The sequence below is a fragment of the Jatropha curcas genome, chromosome 3 (assembly GCF_041381405.1).
Source record: "Jatropha curcas cultivar XTBG-Jc1 chromosome 3, XTBG_Jcur_1.0, whole genome shotgun sequence".
NCBI classification, from domain to species: Eukaryota; Viridiplantae; Streptophyta; class Magnoliopsida; order Malpighiales; family Euphorbiaceae; genus Jatropha; species Jatropha curcas.
In genome coordinates this window covers 20,676,543-20,686,793 of record NC_143153.1, presented here as the reverse complement: position 1 = coordinate 20,686,793, position 10,251 = coordinate 20,676,543, and the positions used below count along the sequence as shown (strand labels likewise).

Below are 10,251 nucleotides of genomic sequence, written 5' to 3'. Positions count from 1 at the left end.
CATTTTGATAACAATCATCCATATGTCATGAAAAATTTTATCTAATGACGATTTTTTTTTTTTTTTTTTTCAGTTGATCAGTCCGATCTATAGGCATGGGCGGTAATATATCCAGTCTATGTTTGTCAATTATCAGACATATTATATATATATATATATTCCATTTTTAATCGGACATATAGCTTCAACAATGCATATCTTGTACTATGATTATGGTCTCTTCCTCACCCACGTGCAGCCAGGTATTAAAGTTAGAGGGATAAAACAATTTCAAGAATTAAGAGGAGCAAAATTGAAAATATTTATTTTTTAGAGGGCAAATAAAAAATTATAATATTTTATAGGTGAATTTTAAAAAAAAAATTTGGTAGGTTTTGATATTTGTGGGTTTTTTGGTAGCCTATTTTTTCTTATCTCAAGAAGAGATATCTACATTTATTTTTGTACTGTTTGTATGGAGTTTTCGATAATCAGATTTTTTTCACTTATCAAACTCAAGTATAGATTTGGGTATATAAGGGAAGCCTGTTAGCTCGGGTTTAATGTCTTGAGTTTTGATAAGTTTTTCCTGATTTTATAATTTAATAAAATAAAATATAAATTGCTGATAAAAAAATTTATAGACAATCAAAACGCACGAGAAATTTCAAGCACAAATGGGGCATAGAACCAAACCATTAATGTAGATAATGAACAATAAAATCACAAAACTATAAACAAATTAGCAAAGAGAGGTAGAGAGAGAAACTTGAGCAATTGATCGACTGCAAGATTGTTGGGAACCCTAGAGTGAGAAAAAGACAAGCGCATTTTAGATTGAAGAGCAGTAGACCAATTGGCATTGAGAGAAAGGAAGAAAAGAGAGGAGTAGCATAAGACTAGAGAGAGAGAGAGAGAGATAAGAAAAATAGAGAGCGACATCACACCAAACCGAGAAAAAGAAAGGTTGCAAAATTTATTAATCCTAAAAATTTGTATCATATATAAAAGCTCTATTAAGCTCGTCAAACTTTCATGCTGAATACAATCAGGCTAAAACTCAGCTTGTTTGCTAATCGAGTCGTCTTGAGTTCGATTCAAGTTGAACCTTTTCATTTTAAACTATTTTCAATCGGTGCAGCTTATTAATACTCTTAGTCCTATCTTATATATATATATATATATATATATATATATATAGTGGTGAGAGAAAATAAAAGAGCAATCTTTAATTAAGGCGTTCTTCTGGCCAGTGCTGGAGCCATAATTTTTTGCATAGGGGGCCAAAAATTTATTTTCATTTCACGACAAATAAAAAATAAACCTGATTAAAAAGTCTAAAATTAATGTAATTTATAAACAAATATATTACAGATGGTCAAGATTTTTTAATGAAAATAGTATAAATGACAAAAACTAATAGAGATTTTTTTTAGTATACATAATGACTTTCAATAAGAAGAAACAATCTCTTAAAATTTACATACTAGAAATTACAATGAATAGAATCATGAATTATAATATTAATTCATTTCTTCAAATAAATTAGATACCATGTGATCATTCAATGAATTTAGAATTCTAAAATTTTTTTGAGTTGTTAAGTTTTAATTAAATAACCAATAATAAAAAATTAAAATAAATTTATAATACTATTATATATTTTAATATTAACGTGAATTTATATATTCATGGAATGAAATTAATTTAAAATTAAAATTTAAAAAGAATGTAAAATTAAATAACCTAAAATCAAATTAATGATATGTCATGATCCATTTCCACGAGCCGGACTGGCACTAAGATCTGAGTTGGCTTAAAATGTCACACCTTACCTTACTGTAAGACATGGCATGTCGCCCGTAATATACTTAATAAGCACTTAAGTCTTATAAATGTTTACTAAGTATACTACAAGGGACTTATACTGTTTATTCATTCATTATATCTCTTGTCAGAAAAGTAGATTTAATTATTAAATGTAAAACCTCCTTTTGGTTCTTTCATCTGTTATAAAGAAATGTCTTTTTTCTGTAATTTACTGAACATATGAACATAACTTCCAATAAGCTCAATATGATGGTCTTAAACCTCAATTATAGTAGCAAACATAAATTGTTCCATAACCCATAAGCCCCATGGATGGTTTAATTACATACTGAAATCCTTTCAAACCTTAGATACATAATAGAAATTCATACAATCATAATTACATGTATCTGCTCAAATATACATAGATGTTCTATTAATGTTTAATACATCATACATATTCCAAAAGAAGTCAAATATACAATAGCTACATCAGTAGCATATTATCTACACTCAAATAAAATGATCCTCTCCTAGTTCTTTTTCCTTGCCTTTTCCTGCGATAGCACAAAAGCAACTATCGCTAAGCATTTTGCTTAGTGGTGTACTATTATAAAATAAACACAAATTTATCAAATCAAATCTTTATATGAAATAATGAATCATAAGTCATAAACCCACCATGTTAAAGGAAATAAAAAAAAAACAATACCATTTAAATCATAAATTCATAATGTAGTCTTTACAGCTTTTATAGAATCAATTCCGAGGGCCATCAGTGTCTAATGTGCACATCTAGACCTGCTATCTACAACCTCAATCTGTGATATGATTTCAACAGAAGAGGGAGCAATCTACAACCTCAACATGGAGGGAGAATTTCATATCAATCATATATCATCTAGTGATGATATCCATGTTCAATCGATCGTAATATCAACTTCAACAAATGAAGTGATATTCGGGGTAATAACCATGTCTATATCAGCTGTAAGACTTTTAAACCATTCCATTCATGTAATAATATTAAAATCACTGTGGGCAACATTTCATTTCGCAAACACTACTAAAATCATTCAGTCACGGCCACCCCTCATACTACAGGTATCAATTGGCCAACATCCTCCTCTTTCGAGGTATAAGAATCATAAAATTCATTTACATATGTCATTAGGTCGTATGCTTTCAAAAAAGCTTTGTTCTTTAAAACATATGAAATCATTAATACTTTTTTTTTATGATTCATAAAGTAAATCCATTGAAAATATTTTGCAAAATCAATTCATTTTGTTTAAATAAAAGTAGGAAAGGCATAGTACACTAACCTGAGCTAGAAGGCTCCCCTAGCCTTTTTCCTCTATCAACCACCCTCTCCTCAACTCCCTTTCTCTCAGAGCTGTAGCATGAGATAATACTATATTAACTTCATACTACACAATATACACACATGCATGCTTCTATAGGAATGCAAATTAAGCATTAGAATGTGTGTCATGCTTTTTCTTTCCTTTTCACTATGCTTGTCCAAGTGTCATATGACCTTAGTTAAGCATGAAACACTTCATATCCAACACTTAACCACATCCTAGAAACATACTACTAACAATTAAAACAATAGAAGTCAATGGCATGCTAAATTCATTCAATGTTTATGAAATGCAGAATTTCAGCATATGAGCAGCTTGCATTCCGTTGGCTATATCTTAATTTCCTCATATTCATTTGCCCTGAAATTTTTACAGCATGTTCCCAACATCTTAGGTACTTCCCTGTAAAATTTCATAATTTTTAAAGCTCATTTGCATTTTCAAATGACATAATTATAGAATCTGAATTCAGTTTTTCTCATGCTGAGCAGCCTGCATTGATTTAATTATAACTCCATTTCCTTTTATCCAATGGCCTTTCCCTTTTAACACGACCTACCCAACATCTCAGCCTATCTCCATATAAAATTTCATGAATTTTGAAGTTCATTTGCTTAGTCAAAGGTCAATTACAGAAGCTGAAGTTCAGACAGCCCAACTGTAACAGGTCCAACAATGATATGTTTGCTTAAGCATTCTCAACTCACTTCCAGCACAAATTCATGCAATTCAACTCTTCTATTACTTACATAACATCATAATATAAGATATATCAGAATCCCTAGGTCATGGCATATCAAATACAAACTCAAAATCATCCATCTTGGTGAATTATGCAAATTAGACTTTGAATTCATGCATAACTAGTTTCAATCATCTTAAATCACCTTAAACTCAATTCTAATCACTTCATCTTCACCAAATCAGAATGACACAAGCACCTCACTTCAAAGTTCATGGAATTCAAAAATTAATCCATAGAAAAGAAGGAGGAAGTGAAGATAACTAACCTTTTCTTAAGAATTACTTGAAAATTCCTTGATTTTCACCTCCTTTTTGCTTGATTTTACTCAAAACTCTCCTCCTCTCTTCTTGAACGACTTGGGCTGTAAAATGGGTGGAAAATGGCGTGGTTCTCCACCTCTTCATAATAATATATAATAACATTATTAAAAATTCCTTCCATGTCCTTTAAATGAAATTGCACTATAATCCTCCCTTTTGTTTTCCCTTCATCCTTTGGCACTCTAATCTTTTTAATCACTTCACTTTAGTCTAGTAGGTATCAACCAAGTGTATTTAATATTCTAAACCCCACTTAAGAAAGGTCATACTGAAATTACCGTTTTTCGGGCTTTTCGGGTAAAATCGTGCTTTACCAAGAAGTCATTCCTCTTTAACTCATTTTTGATTTCCTTTAATCTTTCAAATTGATTTGTAATCACATTAATTACTATTTAATTAATATTCACATCCTCAATATATAGTGTTTCCCATTATTCTAAGTTTTCCTTTCATTCGGATAACCGAATTCATCGAAAAAGCTAGAATAGCAGGAACTACAAAGTTGAGGATATTACAAAAAGAAATTTCGTCTCGAAATTTTACCTGTTATAGATCTCTGAATAATTGTGGATGTTGTCTTCTCATATCTTCTTCACGTTCCCAAGTAGCCTCTTCTCTGGAGTGGCTTCTCCATAACACCTTAACTAAGGGAATCTGTTTATTCCGAAGTTGCTTAACTTCCTTAGCTATGATAGCCACTGGTTCTTCATCATATGTGAAGTCTCGATTAACTTCAATTGATTCTAAAGGCAATATATGTGAAGGGTCCGATCTATATCTCCGAAGCATAGAAACATGGAAAACATTATGAATCTTATCGAGTTCTGGTGGTAAGGCTAACCTATATGCCAATGGACCAATCCTCTCAAGTATTTCATAAGGTCCTATGAAGCGAGGACTCAATTTTCCCTTTCTACCAAATCTCATAACACGCTTCCAAGGGGAAACCTTAAGGAATACTTTATCACCCACATTATACTCTATATCTCTTCTCTTTAGATCCACATATGACTTTTGTCTATCTGCAGCTGCTTTCAATCTTTCTTTAATTACTTTGATCTTTTCTTCTGCTTGTTGAATAATTTCAGGACCTAGCAATTGCCTTTCACCAACTTCATCCCAACATAGGGGTGTCCTACATTTTCTACCATATAAAGCTTCATATGGAGGCATTCCGATACTGGTCTGGTAACTGTTATTATAAGCAAATTCCATCAAAGGCAAATATTTATCCCAGCTACCTTCAAACTCAAGAACACAAGCTCGAAGCATATCCTCCAATATTTGAATAATCCTCAGATTGACCATCTGTCTGAGGATGGAATGCAGTACTAAAATTCAATCTAGTGCCCAGGGCTTTCTGTAAGCTAACCCAAAATCTAGATGTGAATCTTGGATCTCTATCAGAAACAATGGATACTGGCACTCCATGTAGCTTAATTATTTCACCAATATATTTCTGCCAATTTCTCTAAACTATAGTCTGATCTTACAGGTAGGAAATGAGCACTCTTCGTCAATCTATCCACAATAACCCAAACTGCATCATGTTTCCTCTGAGTCAGTGGAAGTCCCATTAGAAAATCCATAGTCACTCTTTCCCATTTCCATTCTGGAATCTGAAGTGGATGATGTAATCCTGCTGGTACTTGATGTTCTGCCTTGACTTGTTGACAAGTTAGACATTTAGCTACAAATTCAGCAATATCTTTCTTCATACCAGTCCACCAATAGTTCCTCTTCAAATCCCTATACATCTTGGTCCCGCCTGGATGCATAGCAAATGGAGAATCATGTGCTTCCTTCAAGATGAGATGTCTCAAATCTAAATCTGAAGGAACATATAACCGGTCCCGAAATCGTAATAACCCATCTTTACTGACAGAAAAGTCTGGTCGTTTACCATCTTGTGTCTCTGAAAGAATCTTTTGATATTCATTATCAATCAATATTGCTGCTCTAATCTGATCAACCAGTAGAGGCTTCACCTGAAGATTAACTAACACCCAATTGTCAGAAATTCATCTCAAACTTTGCATTAATAGACCGTAGATCATGGACTAGAGATAACTCTGTAGTTCTCAGGCTAGCAATAGTCTTACGGCTCAGTGCATCTGCTACCACATTAGCTTTCCCTGGCTGATAATCGATAATACAGTCATAATCTTTTATAAACTCAAGCCATCTTCTCTGTCTCAAATTCAACTCCCTTTGAGTACCCAGATACTTCAAACTCTTATGATCGGTGAAGATATAGCATTTCTCACCATAAAGATAATGTCTCCATATCTTCAATGCAAATACAATGGCTGCAAGTTCCAAATCATGTGTAGGATAATTCCTCTCATGTGGTTTAAGTTGGCGTGATGCATAAGCAATAACATTTCTATCCTGCATTAACACACAACCTAATCCATTATGAGAAGCATCACTATAAACAGTAAACTCTGTACCTGGAGTAGGTAAAGTCAAAACTGGAGCTTAGTCAAACACTTCTTCAGCTTATCAAAGCTCTCCTGACATTATCTGTCCATTCAAATCTAACGTTCTTTCGCAATAGTTTAGTTAAGGGCAAAGCAATGTTAGAAAATCCCTTAACAAACCTGCGATAATAGCCAGCCAAACCCAAGAAACTACGAATCTCGGAAACATTCTTTGGTGGCTTCCAACTGGAAATAGCCTCAATCTTACCAGGATCCACTGCAATATCCCCTGCAGATACAATATGACCAAGAAAAGCAACTTGTGCTAACCAGAATTCACATTTAGAAAACTTAGCATAAAGTTGTTTTTCTCGAAGAGTTTGAAAAATAATTCGTAGATGCTTATCATGCTCTTCTATATCTTTGGAATATATCAGAATGTCATCAATAAAAACCACAACAAACTGGTCAAGGTAAGGTCTGAAGATCGTGTTCATCAAAGCCATGAATGCTGCTGGAGCATTAGTTAATCCGAATGGCATAACTAGAAACTCATAATGGCCATAGCGAGTCCTGAATGCCGTCTTAGGAATACTCTGCTCTTTAACTCTGAGTTGATGATACCCCGATCTCAAATCTATCTTAGAGAATACAGAAGCACCTTTAAGCTGATCAAAGAGATCATCAATCCTTGGCAAAGGATACTTATTCTTGACTGTGACCTTATTCAACTAGCGGTAATCAATGCACAACCGTAAACTGCCATCTTTCTTTTTGACAAATAGCACTGGAGCTCCCTATGGTGACACATTAGGGCGAATAAACCCTTTATCAAGTAACTCCTATAATTGTGCTTTCAATTCTTTTAATTCAGTAGGAGCCATCCTGTAAGGAGTAATGGAGATCGGTTGAGTCCCTGTCATAACCTCAATCTCAAATTCAACTTCCCTTTCTGGAGGCAATCCTGGTAACTCTTCTAGAAAAATATCTGGAAAGTCACACACAGTAGGAATGTCTTTAAGATTAGGAGTACCTACCCTTGTGTCAACAATGTGAGCTAGGTATGCCTCACACCCATGACGAATCAATTTCTGAGCTAAAGCTGCAGTGATCACAGATGAAGGAAGTATCTGTCTCTCACCCTGTATTACCACATCTACATATTCTGGCAGTTTAAATATAATCTTCTTCAGGTCACAATCAACCACTGCCTGATATTTTTTTAACCAATCCATACCCAAAATAACATCAAAATCTCTGAAGGGCATCTCAACTAAATCAGAAAGGAATACATGACCTTGGATCATGAGTGGGCAATCATGATATAATCTATTAACAATAACCTCCTGCCCTAAAGGACTCGATACAAGCACATCATAACCCAATCTCAAACAAGGAACAGATACATAACAAGAAATCCCAACACTAATATAAGAGTGAGATGATCCAGGATCAAACAACACATAAATATCATGATTAAATAAAGAAAACATACCAGCCACTACATCAGCTGAATCGGCATCCTGCCTCTGCCTCATAGCATAAACTCTAGCTGGCCCACCAATAGGCTCTGGTTGATTCACTGTCCCCTGACTACCCGACATGCTACCTCTACCTCTACCCCTACCTCTGCCTGCAGACTGAGAAGATCCATAACTACTAGCTGGTCTTTGAATTGATCCCTCTGTGGCTGCATATGCCGTAGTCGTTCTCGGTCTAGGGCAATCCCTCACAAAGTGTCCAACCTCGCCACAGTTAAAACATGCTCCTGTGGTCAACTTACACACTCCTCCATGATATCTACCACAATGTACACAACTACGAGTAACTGGAGGAGCTCGTGGAGGTGGCAATGGTGGTCTGAACGGCCTCTGGCTCTGTGGCCTCACACTGCTAGATCTAGGAGGAAATGGACTAAAGAATCTCCTCTTCTTGCTACTAGAGCTACTAGCCCCAGGGAAAGTCCTCCTGACACTCTTCTCCTTCTCTGTAGCCTTTTCTTGCTCAACCTTCTCCTGATTCAGAGCTTGTGATACCAATGCAGAAAAATTCTCATGTTCAAAGCCGATCACATGACTCTTAATACTGGGCTTCAATCCTTGTTCAAATCTCTTTGCACCTGTCCCTGCCTGTAACTAACATACTCCCAGCATAATAGCTCAACCGAGTAAACTCCCTCTCATACTCAGCTACAGTCCTATGATCCTGTCTGAGCTGTAGAAACTCCTCTATCCTGGCATCCACATAGGTAGATGGAACATACTTTTTCTTGAACTCCCTCAGGAAGTCTGCCCAAGTCAGAACTGGTGCCTGCACTTTGCTCCTAGGAACTGTCTTCCACCACTCATATGCATCTTCCTGAAGTAAAGAGACTGCATAATCGTACTTCTGAGCATCATCACACTGGAGCTTTAAGAAAACCCTATCAATCCTCTCTAGCCACTGCTCAGCTACCATCGGGTCAGTGGTGCCTGAAAACTCTGTGGCCCCATACTTAACCAACTTATCATACTGTCTAACTGGCAGCTGCTGCTGCTGTAAGTTACCTGCCATTTGTCTCAATAACGCAGCCATTTGCTGGGCTATAGGGTCAGCAGCTGGTGCAACAGGGACATTAGAACCCTCGGGAGCATCACCTATCTCTTCCTGCCTTGCCTCAGACTGCTCCTCAGGAGGATTAAAATTATCTCCCTGACCAACACCCTCCATACTATCTATCAACAACAAAACGCTCTCTGTATACTATCACAGAAAAACATTCATCTATTAGAATATTGTATGATGTAGCTATCCAACAATTAACAGTCATGTCATATTTGAGCAGATTACATTTCACATTTACATTCACAAAACTATGATCCAATATGCAATTAAAACCGCTCTGATACCAAAATAAACATGTCACACCTTACCTTACTGTAAGACTGGCATGTCGCCCGTAATATACTTAATAAGCCCTTAAGTCTTATAAATGCTTACTAAGTATACTACAAGGGACTTAATACTGTTGATTCTTTCAAATTATATCTTGTAGAAAAGTAGATTTAATTATTAAATGTAAAACTCCTTTTGGTTCTTTCATCTGTTATAAAGAAATGTCTCTTTTTTTTTCGTAATTTACTAAACATATGAAACATAACTTCCATTAAGCTCAATATGATTTCTTAAACATCAATTATATTGGCAAAAACATAAAATGGTTCCATAACCCATAAGCCCATGGATGGTTTAATTACATACTGAAATCCTTTTCACACCTTAGATACATAATAGAAATTCATACAATCATAATTTACATGTATCTGCTCAAATATACATAGATGTTCTGTTAATGTTTAATACATCATACATATTCCAAAAGAAGTCAAATATACAATAGCTACATCAGTAGCATACTATCTACATCAAACAAAAACGATCTTCTCCTAGTTCTTTTTCCTTGCCTTTTCCTGCGATGGCACAAAAGCAACTATCGCTAAGCATTTTGCTTAGTGGTGTACTATTATAAAATAAACACAAATTTATGAAATCAAATTCTTTATATGAAATAATGAATCATAAGTCATAAACCCATCATGTTAAAGGAAATAAGAAAACAAAACAATACC

The 10,251-nt window shown here is 34.9% G+C and overlaps 1 pseudogene; it reads right to left on the bottom strand.

The window, feature by feature from the left end:
- Positions 1–5,665: 5,665 nt before the first annotated feature.
- LOC149497682 (uncharacterized) lies at positions 5,666–9,352 on the bottom strand (annotated as a pseudogene).
- Positions 9,353–10,251: the final 899 nt, after the last annotated feature.